The sequence below is a fragment of the Rattus norvegicus genome, chromosome 5 (genome assembly GCF_021556685.1).
Source record: "Rattus norvegicus strain SHRSP/BbbUtx chromosome 5, alternate assembly SHRSP_T2T, whole genome shotgun sequence".
Classification (NCBI taxonomy): Eukaryota; Metazoa; Chordata; class Mammalia; order Rodentia; family Muridae; genus Rattus; species Rattus norvegicus.
Window position 1 is genome coordinate 82,307,225 of NC_141538.1, and position 15,242 is coordinate 82,322,466.

Sequence of the window (15,242 nt, forward strand, 5' to 3'; positions counted from 1 at the left end):
GAGGTCCTGCCTCCCTCCACAGCCTATCTTCCCTCCCTGCTTCCCTCCCCCACTAACCACAAACCCCTGACTTCATGATGTAAGGATTTATTTGGGGACTCATTTATCATGGAGTCATCAGCTCCTGCTACAGAGTACTCTCAAATTCCCTGGGGATGGGTGACATCCTCCCTGTTGGAGCCAGCTGGCCTCTCAACCCAATCGCTTTCTGTAAATTTAGAGTTTCCAGAGGGAGGAGGTCAGGCTGTGTCTGATCTAGGTACTCTCGTCTGTCAGTGCTCTTGGTTAGTCCCAGCGCTCCTCTGATGTGGGCCACGGAGAGGCTTGCTTCCTTTTGTTAGGACTAGAAATGGGACAGTCTAGGGCTCCCTTTGCTACCCAGCATGGAAGGGACCAAAGGATGAGTCAAGAAGCAGACAGCATAGGAGTTCCCCCTTTGTGACCCTGCACTTGTCAGTGCTATGGTCACGCCCCTGGTCACGCCCCGCCTCCAAGCAAGCAAAGGAGAACCACACAGGGACTGCTGAGAGATGTTCCCGCTCACCATGATGGCTCATTAAGAAGATGCAAGCTGCAGGACACCCTCTGGAGCAGGAACCAAGTCACTATGTCCATAGTGTTCAGACAGAAAACTTGAAGGAGGTGCTATGCTGCTGGCTGGGGTGGCAACAGCTTTGGGCAGAGGTGGAGAGTCATGGATAGCACCCTGGCTACCTCCTCCCTCGGGGATCTTAGAAGCTGTGTCACCCCCACCTGAGGAGTATCTGTGTGGGGCAGTGATCACTCCCGCTGCCCCACACAGCCCAGCCAGCCAGGGCTGCTTAATAGAGAGATAGAAGTTTGGCAGGGAGAATATTGGCACCCTGGAGGCAGGCTTTGGCTTATTGGTAATGATACGCCTCAGAGGGTGGCTAGGGAATCACAGACACGCCAGGGAGAATGTTCCTAGCAGTAATTTTCTCTCAGTGATGACACTTCTGGGCAAGGATTTTGGGCCATCCTTGCTCACAGATGCCTCTGTGTTTGGAAACTTCAGGAGGGAATTCGTAGATGTTAAATAAGGTGCTTTTTCTACTTTCCTTGAATTAATTAAAACAATTACTGTCCTTGCTTTACCAGTGGGGAAACTGAGGCTGAGAGGCTCAGCAACCGGTTTGACGTCTGAGTGGTAGAGCAGAGGCCAGAGCTGGTGTCCTTTCCCTGCTCTCCGCAGCCTTCCCCAGCAAGCTGTTTGCAAGGCTGCACTTGGATACCTGAAGTTTACCTTCTAGACACCTTGGCTCCCTGAGGTCACAGGAGAACTTGTGGGTTCTCCTTCCACTGTGTGGGCTCGGGGACTGAACGCAGCTCTTCTGGTTTAGCAGCAAGCACCTTGATCTACTGAACCATCACACGGGCTCCCTTTCAGATGTACTCCAGGTTGACTTCAAACTCACCATGTATTGGAAGATGACATTGAACTCCCAGTCCTCCTGCCTCTATACCCTAAAGGCTGGGGTGACATTCCCACTGCACCATGCCTGGTTCTAAACAGTGCTGAGGACTGAGTCTGAGGTTTCAAGCATGCCAGGTGAGTGCCCTGCCAAGTGATCTACATCCCCAGGTCCGCGTGTGCTTTTCAGTCCATCCTTCCTTCTGTCAGGGCTGTTCTTCCTCATGAGCCGCCTCCCTGGGTGGTGATCCTTCCTCTCCTTTTCACTTAGGACTTGTGGTGAGTCTCTGGCTTGGCTGAGTAGAACTGTGCACAGGCCCAAGACACAGAGCCCTTGGGATCCCACAAGCCTTGTCTAAGCATGGCCTCCCTCCCAGCTTCCTTGGAGCAGGTGATGGAGGTGCCTATTGTGTTGACCTGAATGTTAAGTCTATGCACGTGGCATGCAGGGACACAGACCCATGACACTGATCCACTATGTCACCGTGAATGCAAGATGGTTGCCAAAGAGAGGTCATCCTCCGTTACCTATATTCAGGTGGGTCAATTACCAGCTTCATGGAACTCCAAACCCTTCCTTGGGTTTGTCGAGCCTAGTAGGAGACTGAATGGATGTTCAGGGAGTGTCTGCTAAGATCTTCAAGCGGCTAGAACTGAATACCATGGGAGAACAAGAGCTAGGAAATCCAGAAAGGCTTCCCAGAGGAAGGCTGCACTGGTTTAGGCCTGAAAACATTGGAGGAATTGGAGTAGCAGAGGGAAAAGATGAGAGGCATTTCAGCTGAGGGGGACTAGCATGTGCAAAGGGTCAGGGGTAGGAGAAATAACATGAACTACTTGCTTCCCTCGCTCTTCTGGATAAGCCTGGGTGGGGAAGTCCAGCCTCTGCTCTCCCAGGCACTTTAGCCACCTTACAAACATATGAGGGCCCTGGGGCTGTCTAGGAACAAGCACCGGGTCTCTCAGATGCCTTCTACTCTTGCTGTGCAGTCCCTGCATAAGGCATACCTTCTGCATGCTGCTTCCTTTCCGAAGCACTGAGCACGTCCCTCTCCAAGGCACATGCTGTTCCCTCTCCCAGGAGTAATACGTTTACTTTGGTTCTCTACAAGAGCAGCCTCTTTATCTTTGGGTTTGTCGGCTTGCAGGGACACTTTTCAAGCTGCCCTGCATCTTGCACTCGCATCCTGTCTCCGTTGCTTTTCTCGACTTCTATTCTAGAATCCATATTCACTTTCACCTGTTGTCTGTCTCTACCCCAACAGGGCAAGGTCAAAGTCTTAGTTATAGGGACCACTGTGTCCTCAAGGCCCAGCAGAGGGCCTAACACAGAATAAACATTCTGGAACTTTCGTGTAGAGAGAAGGAAAGGTGTGTGTTAGGTCCTGTTGCAGCATTAGCCCCCTGGAGGAGCCTGTCACCTGTGAGCATGCTCAGAAGTGACACCGCATTCCCCAGGGCACATCCTTTACATGAGAGTGGGGAGCAAGCAATTGGTCCAATTGCGCTTGAGGGTCCTTCTGCTCTGCACACCCTGCAAAGTCGGGGAGAACTATCCTCACTGGGCTGTCTGACATGGAAGACGGAACTTGCCACTCTTCGCAATCTTCTCAAATGCTCTGATGTGAACATGAGGTCTGTGCTTCGGACAGCCATGCTCGTCAGTGTGTTCATCATTTCCTGAGGCCCAACCACGGGCCAGGTCCACAGTGCAGCCATCATGCAGACAGTAAAATAGTTCTGGTGGCTGTCACGTTGAAGGCATTTAAGATATGTTAGGGGCTTAGGGCCCCAGGACAGCCTGGCTGGAGTGTTTAGTGGGGGTGAGGCACTTGTAGATCAAATTGTTCCTTGGAGTTTTTGTACACGTGAGTCGCCCGGGATCGTTTGTGGGGGGAGATGGGGTTGTACACACATGTGGAGTCTGGAGCTCAGTTGTTCTCCATCTTCTTTGTATATTTAATACAGAGCCTCTCACTGAGCCCAGGGCTTACGAACTGTTGGACTGGCTAGCCAGAAAGGACTCGGGGATCGTCTCTTTCTAAGCCTCCCCAGTTGTGGGGTTACAGATATAGGCCACAAGGCCCCATTTCATTGTTACTATTTGTCTCAGGTTCTGGGAATTAAACAGTTCCTGGTGTTCGCAAGGCAAGACTGTAGTGACTAAGCAGTCTCTAGAGCCTTGGGGCATCATTGTTATTTGAGACAGGGTCTATCTATATAGCTTGAGCTAGTCCGGAACTTTCTATATCACCCCAAGTCTAGCCTTGGGTTCTTGATTCTCCTTCCTCAGCCTGCTTGTGTCCCAGCACCCAAATACAGGGGCAGCCCGTCTGAGCCAGGTACCTGCTTGTCTCTCAAATCCTCCACAACTGGATGGAGCTGACAAGAGATGATCTGTTTCTGGATGAACAGGGACTTGCCCAGGGTCACCAGGCCAGGCGACTGGGCCAGGAAGGGCTGAACCACCTCCCCCACTGTGGGCCCTGGCACTGGGGCTGACTGGGCTCAGTGGGCCTTTGTGAGGCCACATACCTGGGCTGGGAGGCCGCCACTCAGCTATGAATAGCGGCCTCTTTCCTTCCTGAGGCACCCGGCAGGCGCATGCCCTCCCCTACACACACACTCACACGCACTCACGCCTGCTCAGCTCACTCAGGAAAGTCAACAGGAGTATTTGAAAAGTCTTTCTGTGTAGAGAATCTGTTTGGATAGGGGGAGGACGGGAGAGCCAGCCAATAGGTAGAAATATTAATGAACCTAGTTATAAAGGACCCATTCACGGCTCGACGGGTAAATAGGGCTCTTGTCGGGAGGCCACGTTATCTGCCAAGTTCAAGAATGTGGTTTGAAAAAATAGAATTTAAAGGGCTGAGGTGGAGCCTTAAATGGCTGGTGTGCTGGAGCCACAGCCAAATGAGGGAGGAGCCGGACTGGCCTGGGCACTGGGCAGGGGTTGGGGTGTGGGCTTCTGCTAAAGGGGCCGGGGACAGAGCTGGGAAAGGTGGGTGGAATTCAGAGACATCAGGCTGGGTGCCCATCGAGTGCTTGTGATATCCCTTCTTCCCCCAGGTGCCTGGCCAAGGACTGGCAGTTTCTCTACTGAGCCCAGTGCATGTAACTCCTCAGCTCAGAGACTTTGGTCAGAGGGGCCAACAGGGGCCAATGGGCTATATAGGAAGGGAACTCGACTTCTCCTTCAGTCACTCACCATGATCCCACAAAGCTAGACTTCTTCTGCCACCACCAAGTTGCCCTAGTTGTTTAAACTGTGTAAGAAGGAGCAAAAAGATGGGACTTGGTAAATCTGTTCACTTCACATGGGCATCCCTCAGCCTAGCAGAGAATCAGTAGCTCAGGGTTACACGGCAAGCTTGGAGCAGAATAAAACATTGGCTTCCATCAGTTTCTTGCTGGAAACAGGCACCCTAGCATGAGTCTCCCACAGTCACATGCACAGAGGAGGTGCCTCGTCACATATAGGACAGTGTGTCATTTTTAGCCCTGGACTTAAAGAAAAGTGCAAACTGGAATGTTCTAACACTGCCCCTGGCCAGCAGTGTGGCCTAGGCAGGAGACTGACCTTTCTGAACATCAGCTTCCCCATGTCCTCCTGTTGGAAAAACTCAGTGGAAGGATGCTGGCGATGGGCTAGCGCTGTGCCAGGCACTTGGTGGGTGGCCTTGGGACTGTGGCTGGACCACTTCTTTTTCTGTCCCAGCCTGTGCTGTGAAGGTGGAGATGCTGGGAAGATAGCTCCCTGGCTTTGGGTTTTAGGAACAGTTTCTACCTGGATCCTAGAAGGGTGGCCAAGGCCACGCTTGTGGGAAAGTGGCAAATTTGAAGCCAGAGGTTCTGCCATGGAGTGTGTTGGGCAGTGAGGCCCTGTGTGAACGAATCTCAGTCAAGATCTTTAAAACAGTCTGCAGGGAACCTGGACATGCAGCACAACCCCTTCCCCAACACCAAACAAATGCTTGTGCAGAACAAGGGTTAACCCGGAGCTGAGGGAACGTTTACATTGTCTTTTCTTGGCAAATAAAAGAAAAGGAAATAACATAAAATCCAAATGGAAACCTTCAGTAAAGGCTCTGCCAGGAGCTCTCTGAGCAGCTTTGAACATGGGGACATTCGGGGACTTGGGTTGTGGGACATTAGAAGCATTTGGTATTATAGGAGGTCAGAAATAGCATTTGGACCTTACAGACTTGGGTTCAAGATTAGGCTCTGCGGTTCATTGGCTGTGTTGCTTTGAGCAAATGATGAGTCTTTCTGTGCTCTCATTTCTTAATTCTATACAAAGAAAGAAAAGGTTACCCTATGTGAAGTTCCCTGGCACATTATGGATACTCATTCAACATTAATTTCCTTTCCTTTCTGGGCCTCCTGGAAGGGCCAGGGGAAATGTCTGACAGGTCTCACCAGGCAGAGCTGGGAGCTCCTCGCAGCTCCATGGGCCCCACAGCTGCACCTCAGGAGCTTAGTGTCAGGTAGAGCTTATGGCGCTGACAGTTGGAAGAGCATGTGCCAGCTTGCCATGAGCGTTTCCCAAGGCTTTGCGTGAGGTGGGAAAGCAGTACCCACTACCCTATTTTCCACTGAGACCAGGAGAAGTTAAGAAGCTAGAGCTCTCGGGCAGGGCCCAGATCTGTTTTCATTCCTTCAGCTCCTACTGTTGAAGACTTGTGCACCAAGCACAGTTTTAAACACGGGGGGTTAGACAGTGAATAGAACAAGACACAGATGGCTGGATGATGATCAAGAGGATGGACAGCTGAGTGGGTGGGTTGAGGGATGGATACTGAATGGACGGTTGGGTGAGTACATAGATCAGTGGACCAATAGATGGATGGTGAATTAAATGATATGGGTAGGTGAACAGACAGAGGGATGAGTAAACAGACAATGAATGGCTAAGTAGGTGGGTAAATGGGTAAGCAGATGGATGTGTGATTCATGGATGGATGGGTAGCTGGATGGATAGATGGACAGACCAGTGAATGGATAGACAGTGATGCAGAGGTTGATGGGTAAACAGATGGGTGGATGGACAGATGGATGGATGGATGGACAGGTGGGTGGGTGGATATATGAGTGAACAGATGATGGATGGATCATGGATGGATGGTCAGAAGCATAGACAGATGATGAATGAAATGATGATTAATGGATGAATAAATGGAGGGATAGAAGGGTAGATAGATGGATAAATGGATGAGTGGGTAGCTGGATATATGGTGGAAGGATGAGTGGATGGATAAATACGTGGATGGATGGGTGAGGAGTGAGTGGTGTATGGGTACATGGTCAGATGGGTGAGGAATGGTTGGATAGATAGTGTATTATGAAGATGGTGTCTGAATAAATGAATGGATGAACTGTTGGTTGGATGGATGGATGGTTGGATGGATGGATTGGTGGGCAGTGGCATAGATAGACGATGAACAATGATGAATGATGAGCTAAAGGACAGGTAGGCAGGAGAGCAAATGGCTAGACAGTGAATGGACAACTAAGTGTGTGGATAGACAGTAAGGGAAGGAAGACTGTATGGTTTTCTATCTCTGGGTCTCCAATCCTGTTCCACGAGGTGCTAACATTTGTCTTATGCATAGCTCGTCTGTGGTTTAGATTCAAGACCCAGGCTGCCTGGGGTCTGAGACCCAGTGCTCAAACTTGTAGCTCTGTGACTGGATTGGGAGAAGTGACCTTACAATGAAGTAATTTACCTGTAAAATGATACCTACATTACTGTTTCTTCTTGTTGTTCTTGTTCTTGTTCTTGTTCTTCTTGTTCTTGTTGTTCTTGTTCTTGTTCTTGTTCTTCTTGTTCTTGTTCTTGTTCTTGTTCTTGTTCTTCTTCTTCTTGTTCTTCTTCTTCTTGTTCTTCTTCTTCTTCTTGTTCTTCTTGTTCTTCTTCTTCTTCTTCTTCTTCTTCTTCTCCTCCTCCTCCTCCTCCTCCTCCTCCTCCTCCTCCTCTTCCTCCTCCTCCTCCTCCTCCTCCTCTTGTTCATTTCTAAATTTCCTCCCTTCTCCTGAAGAAGATGGCAAGTTCTCCCCCTTCCCCTAAAGACTTATAGTACTAACTAGTATAAATACCTGCACTATGGTTTCAGAGAACGGAAGTCCTCAAGTTCAAGTCAGGTCAAGACTCCAAGGCACACAAGGTAGGACAGTAGAGTAGCTGACTTAGGCTGGGAAGAAGTCTCATTTCTATCCTCTTGGAGATGCCTATCTGAACCCAGGTCTCCCCAGCTCTTCATGTAGGCGGTCTCCCAGCCACTCACACTACAGATAGGGAGCCGTGAAGCTAGCTACTCTAGCTTCCTGACCTCAATCTCTCCTTCTTTATACGGTTTTCTGGATTGGAAAAACTGAGCCTGTACTGGCCTCAGAGACTGCCCATTCCTCCCACCCAAGTGCTGTGTCAGCTCCCTGAAGAGGATGGCACCAGATGGAGTGCTCGTTAACGCCCTCCATCAAGCCAGGTCCCCCAGGGTCACCTCCCCAGAGCACACAGGCTGTGCTTTCTCTCCCAATGCTGGGCCGCCCACAGACCCAGCCTTCCTCCTGCGATTTCCAGGAGCCAGAAGTTGACATGAGTTCCCGCCCAAGCATGGGCCTGTGGGTCATGGGCTCTGCTGGTCGCCAAGAGCCACAGAGCCAGCTCCTGCCTGCCCCTCACTCTATAAGTGACTCACTGGAGCTTGGGGTGTCTCCTTGTTGGAACAAGACACTCACCCTCAAACAGAACAGGCAAAGACAGCCTGCCAAACCTTTGCCTAGCCAGCCTGTGGTCAGAGGGTACCAGCAAATCTCCTCCCATGGCAGGCACCCGGCTGGCTTCTCCCTCCAGAGCCTGGATCTCTTGATGCAGAGCGTAAGATGGGTAGAACAAGGAGCTGATGAAGCCACAGTCACATGTGGGCCAATGGCAGAGCTGGAACCTGGAAAAGCAGTACAGTCTTCCTCCCCACGGTTGCTGTGGCAAGAGACCTGTGTCAGAGGCCTTGTCTGGCTGGCCTCTGATGCCAGGTGGGCTTCCCAGAGAGAAGAATGTGAGTCTCCTGGGGTCTCTAGGCAGCCAGTTGAGGCTCCCTGTGTAAGAGAGGATAAAAGGTTACACTGTGTGAAAAGGGCATGGAACTGTGGCAGGGCTAACTGGTTCCAAGGTTCACTAATCAGGTGTAGCAGTCATGTTATGTCTCCACAGCGTGGGTGTCAATCACAGAGTTGTTCAGAGTCTGACCGTGGTGGTTGGGGGGATGGGGAGGCGGGAGGGAGGTAGGCAAAGGGATAAACAGAGAGAGATACAAAAACAGAGCAGAGTGTGGGCCACAGAGCAGTAGAGAGTGGCAGGTAGAACCAGGGAAAGGGGGTGGGGGGAGGCAGAAGGAGGCAGGAGAATGAGGCTGGGGGCTCCCCTGGGGACCTACCTCCATCTCAGCATCTGAGCTCTCCTCTCTCCTCTCTCCTCCCTCCTCTCCTCTCCTTTCCTTCCTCTGAGTATCTGAGCCTCCCTGGGGAGCAGAGCTGGTACTGATCCTGTTGCTCGAAGGCTCTCTGCCACCCTCCCATGGAAAACCCTTGCCTGGATCCCATCCAAGACCACTGTGAAGGCTCTAGGAGCTCTTGTTACTGTCCCTTGTCACCCAAGAAGTGATCTTGGGCCAGGTTGGTTAAGGAGCCGTGTCACAGAGGAAACTCTAAAGTTAGGGAGCACCCCGTTCAGAAAGCCCAACCCCTGATGTGCTGTGTGACCCTGCTTAGGTTCTTAACGTCTCTGAGATGCTGGGGAAGGTCAAGGGCAAGGCTGATGTCTGGGAAAGCCATGGAGAGAGCTAGTGTTACCCTCCCTCAACCAGCCTGTTCCCCTCCCCTCATCCCAGCTCAGCCCTGCAGGCTGATCTGATTTCACTGTATCTATAAACGTGCCTCTGGGAGGCAGGAGAAGAAAGCTCTCCAGTGAAAGCTCTGGCAGTTTAGCTCCTGAGCACACGGCCCCAGGCCCTATCTCGCCTTGCAGCCCCACCTCTGCCTTGGCCTTTGCCTCTACTTTGGGAAGATGGGGCTCAAGTTACCAGTCTCTCCAAGGAGCCTGCTTAACCATTCTCTGCCTGCTGGAACAGCCGGGTCCCTGCAAACCAGTGTCGGACTATAAAATCTGGCTGGGCATAGAAGCCCAACTGGAGCAGTAGAGATGAATGATGGTGCTGCAGCTGAGTGATAAAGTGTTTGCCTAGCATGCAAGGATCCATGAGCTCAAGTCCCAGCCCATAAATCAAGCATTGCGATGCCCACTTAGATCCTGGCACTTGGGAAGTGGAAGCCAGAGGATTTAGAGTTCAAGGTCATCATTGGTGGCATAGTAAACTTAAAGTGAGCCTGAGAATATAAGCTCAGATGCGGCTCAGGAAATGGCTGGTATGGGAAAGGGCCTGCCGTACAAGTTTGGGATGCTGGTACCCAGGCGCACAGAGTATATCTCCATCTAGCACTGCAAAGGCGGAGACAAGCGGATAGACCCCTGGAGTTCATCAGCCAACCATCCTAGCCAAATCTGTGAGTTTCAGGTCCAATGGGAGGACCCTGTGTGAGAAACCAAGGTGAAGGGCTGACAAGACGGTTCACTGGGTAAAAGCATTTGCTGCTGAGTCTGAAGATCTGGGTTTGGCCCCAGGACCCATATGATGGGAGGAGAGAACCAGCTCCTCCAAATTATCCTCTAACCTCCACCTCCGTGCAGTGGCAGAGAATGCACACAAGCAAGTGTAAGAGAAAAGGTAAAGGACAAGGATGGAAGGAGCCACTTGACTTCGACCTCTGGCCTACAACCCCTCCCCCCATGGCAATGATCACCGGGGCTGACAACCACTGTTCTCTCTCTCTGTCTCTCTCTCTCTCTCTCAATGGCAATGATCATCAGAGCTGACAACCACTGTTCTCTGTCTCTCTGTCTCTGTCTCTGTCTCTGTCTCTCTCTCTCACACACACACACACACACACACACACACACACACACACAATGATCACCAGGGCTGACAACCACTGTTCTCTCTCTGTCTTGGTCTCTCTGTTTCTGTCTCTGTGTCTCTGTGTCTCTGTGTCTCTGTGTCTCTGTGTCTCTCTGTCTCTCTGTCTCTCTCAATGGCAATGATGACCAGAGCTGACAACCACTGTTCTCTTTCTCTCTGTCTCTCTGTCTCTCTCTCAATGGCAATGATCATCAGAGTTGACAACCACTGTTCTCTGTCTCTTTGTCTCTCTGTCTCTGTCTCTCTCTGTCTTTCTCTGTCTCTCTCTGCCTCTCTCTCTCTCTCTCTCTCTCTCTCTCTCTCTCTCTCTCTCTCTCTCTCTCTCTCTCTGCTGGTACAGCTGTTCCTCTATCAACAATGGGAAAATTTTAAGTTGTGATACTTTGTGTTTGCAAAGTCATTTGGAACTATAAGTAGCCTAGAGATGCTGGAAGTTTTGGGGCGTGTGTTCTGGCCTCCCTTGAACACACCTACTTTTCTGTGAAAGGGGCTTAAGAGCCTCTGTGGATCTGGGTACCAAGGGTTTGGAGAACCTGGTCCCCATGGATTCTGTGGACATGGGTACCACCCCTAGACAGCAGGGGAAACTGAGGCTTAGAGTCAGTCAATAGTGGTGCCAGAATCCAGGCCTCTATTCTTCCCAGCACTTGGTTCCCACTGAAGGGTCTGACAAGAGTGACATTGTTGATGTCACACCCATTTTTCTTGGCTCCATCTATGAACCCAACTCCATGCTGGGCTCTGGGGAAAGGGATTCGCCTCACCACCACCACCACCCATAGCTGCTGGCTACTCAGTAGGTTGAGGGAACAGTCACCCCATGGATGGAGGAACCACCCTCAGTGACCTGGTTCTGCACTTGGCAAGTGGCCTGCAGCTTACCAACTGTGTGATCTTTGGTAACTTACTCACCTTCTCTGTGCCTCCATTTCCTCACCTGTGAAATGCTGCCTTAAATTTTTGTAACTGTGAAACACATGGAGACCCTGTAGTCTTTGAGTTATGCTTGACCTGTGCCAAGGACTTGTGTCACCTACCATATCATCGGCCTTCTTTGGAGACCTTATAATTATTCTGGCAAGGCTGTGAGGCAAATGTGATCATTCTTATTTTACAGACAAGAAAACAGGGCCTCGGAAAGGTAACATGATCTACAGCTAATGAGTCAGAGGTAGGACCAACATCTGAACCCAAGACTGGAAACATCCTAATATCTTTGCTGTGCATCGGGCAGAAGCCCTCTCCTTCCTTTTGTTTCTCCCTGGTTAATTACTGACAACCTAAGCCTGAATGCCTGGCCTCCCACAGAGGGGATCAGCTTCCTAGTACAGACCCACCCCCTACCCCTGTCAAGCCAGAGTTAGAGTAAGTTCACTCCTGCCCCATCATTCCTGGCTGGCTGAGGTGTCCTTCCACTTCCCACCATGGCTGCAGAGAAGAGAAAGCTTTGATTGAGCCCCCAAATGCGGGTGCCTGGGCAGGCCAGGGCATCTGACTGCAGTTAACACTGCCTTGCTCCCTTACTGCTGACTGCTTATCTCCGAGTGGAATGTGCTTGCGGAGTCTTTGGTTAATTAATAAGACTTCATCTGGTAGACTGGTGCAAAGCTGTCTGTGGGGAGGGGTTGGGGACAGAGATGCTGCAAGAGCACTGATCCCAGACCCCATGATGAGGTTTGTTTCTAGGACAGGGTGAACCTTCATCACCTGTCAGGGACTATGGGCTCAGGGTCCCAGTGCTTCGGGCTGTGTTAAGAAGTGGACACCAGCCATCAATCGTCTAGGATAAAAGAGTACCCCTCCCCCAGCCCCTGCTCACAATCCCCTTCTGTGCTGAAGTTTTATGCCAACTTCACACAAGCTTAAGGCATCACTTAAGAAAATACTTCCATTAGATGTAGGTAAACCTGTAGGACATTTTCTCAATTAGTGACTGATGGGGAGAGACCAGCTCATTATGGGTGGGGCCGTCCCTGGACTGGTGGACAAGAAAGCAAACTGAGCAAGCCATGGGGAGCAAGTCAGTAAGCAGCACCCCTCCATGGCCTCTGCATCAGCTCCTGCCTCCAGGTTCCTGCCCTGCTTGAGTTCCTGTCCTGACTTCCTTCAGTGATGAACAATATGGAAGTGAAAACCCAATAAACCCTTTTCTCTCTAAGTTGTCTTTGGTCCTGGTGTTTCATCACAGAAATGATAACCCTGACTAGGACACCTTCTTGGAATTTTCTCAGACTGTATCGAGCCCCAGGCTGGGTTCCTAAGCCCCCTGAGTCCCATTGGTCCTGGTTCCCAGGGACTGAAATGTTGGCCATTGGTTTACTTCCTCATCTCCTCTGGGCATCCAGCTTCTGCTTCCTCTGCTAAGAGCAGATTCTTGCTTTGTTCCATTCCTCCTCCAGGCCTGCTTCTGAGAGACTTTCCTGAGCACCTTCTCTGAACCTCAAGAGAGTAGAAGAAAATATAGCTACCAGTTTTCTGCTCCTCCTATCAAGAGGCAAGGCACTGACCCTCCCTTTGTATCTTTACGTCTGGATGGACTTGCGACCTGATACCATCTAATGGATATGACACCATGACACTTCTGAGGAGGGATCACTTAAGGCCAGGGAGCCCCCATCGCTTTTTCTGTCTGCCTGTTTTTGCTGTAGCACTACTCCTTGGAGTCTTGCAACTTCACAGACAATCCAACTACACTGAGCTCTACCCTGCTATGGGGACACAGGAGTCTCAGGCAGGAGCTCTGACCAGCTGTCCCACCTCAGTGCATTCTTTAGTTACCCACTAAGGCAGCAGGAACAATGTATTAGACACAAGTGACTACAATCTTCATGGCTTCCGACAGACAGCATACACTCATTCACTAGGGTCCTGGGGGTTGGCAGTCCAAGATTGGCTTCACTGCTTAAATGAAGGATGGACAGAGAGGGTCACCTTTCTCTTGCTGCAGATCCCAAAGGCTGCACCCCTGCCTCCGGGTCCTTTCCTCCATCTCCAAAGCAGGCTGCCAGATGTCAGGTCTTTTCTGGCTTCTGTGTCTTTGTCTGTCTCCAGTTCCTTGCCTGGCTTTCCTGTTTCCTTTCTCCCTTGCGATAGCTTCTTATTGTTTTCCTACTACCTACAATGATCCAAATCCCTAAACCAGACCCATTGATAAGTCCTGCCTGCCACAGAAGACAGCAGGTCACAGTTCTTGAGGGATAGAACAAGGACATCAATGGCCAGAGTCATCAGGGTGCCTACTATATGCAAAAGAAAACACTTCTAGGTAATTCAAGTCCTCCAATTCAGACCAACCACAGCCACTTGTCTGAAACTCAGGTCCCAAGCGCCATATGGCAGGCACATGCCTCTTTTCTAGGACTTAACTTGAAACCCACACAAGCCAAGACTATGAAGCCACCCATGGAGCTGGACCAATTGCCATTGACTTGGGTTTTGGTTTTCTAAGAAGGGTCTCTTAAAACTCAAGCTGACCTCAAACCCTCTCTATAGCCAGGGATGGTCTTGAATAGCTGATGTTCTTGACTGCATCTCTCAGATGCAGGAGTGACAGCCTTGTCCCACAGAGCCTGCCTAGTACTTGACTTTCACACATAGCACCCAAAGACTTCGGTATCTTTCTCACCCTCACACTCCATGTGCTCCACCCACCTACTCTGCTTTCGTTCAAAGAATGATTATATCTATAGATTTGAAGGCTTCCCTGTTTGTTTTCTGTTCCACATAGAATCTGAGGCCAGGGATCAGGGTTTGTTGCTCTATCCTGAGCATGTCTGGCAGTCAGTAAACTCTTGTGTTCCTGTCAGGCTGTAATGCAGATTGCAATTGACAGTCCAGGAGACTCAGAATGCTGGCAGGGTCCTGACACACATCAGGGTCTCAGGACAGAGTAAACAAATGACTCTCTCTGTTCCGTGTAGTCCTTTCCTTCCGGAGAGCCATGAGTCCAGAGGACTTGGAAGGCACCTTTCCAGGGCTCATCAACTTGAATGCTCTTGTGGCCAGCAAGGAACATTGCACAAATGGAACCAGATGGACTGTAAGACAGTTGGGAGAGAGGAGGCCTGGGGCCAACTGGGGGACATGTTTGAACAACTATTTTGGTTTTGGTTATTCTCTTCCCCTGTGTAACTTCCTGGACCAGTAAAGGATTCCATAGAAATAGAGCTAGTAAGGTATGCCTACATAGCTCTCAAGTACACACACACACACACACACACACACACACACACACACACAGAGAGAGAGAGAGAGAGAGAGAGAGAGAGAGAGAGAGACGGACAGATGGACAGACATCATAGAGTGCATGTACATAGGCAAACTAAAAGGATGACAATGACAGAGGGCAACGGGACCCTTGAGGTTGTTTTGAGTGTTGGTCTACCATCAATGGAAACATGCCTGGCTAAGCATATCTCTCTCTCTCTCTCTCTCTCTCTCTCTCTCTCTCTCTCTCTCTCTCTCTCTCCTCCGTGTGTGTGTATGTGTGTGTATGCAGGCACGTGCATGTCACCTTGTGACATGTTTCTTGAAACACTATCACATCATTAAGTGGTACAGGACTCTGGGTGGGGACAAACAGATAGACACGTAGGGGTGGAGGCTTATAAGGAATTTGGACTCATGAATGTCAGGGAATTCAGTCTGAGTGCAAAGGCTTGAGAGCCGCTAATAGAGTCAACCCCAAGCCAATAACATGGTAGCATGATGTGTGCTGCTGGGTGGCTGGGTGGGAGCTCTTCCTTCCTCCAGTTTGCTTCTCTTCAGTTTTGAAC

At 50.5% G+C, this 15,242-nt stretch overlaps 1 long non-coding RNA gene across 1 annotated transcript; it reads left to right on the plus strand.

Moving 5' to 3' along the window:
* The first annotated feature begins 496 nt into the window (after positions 1-496).
* Positions 497-14,157, plus strand: LOC148005846 (uncharacterized). The gene is made up of 3 exons (XR_015620253.1): positions 497-642; positions 1,120-1,570; positions 12,867-14,157. It is a non-coding gene; the product is annotated as an uncharacterized LOC148005846 (long non-coding RNA).
* The last annotated feature ends 1,085 nt before the right edge of the window (positions 14,158-15,242 follow it).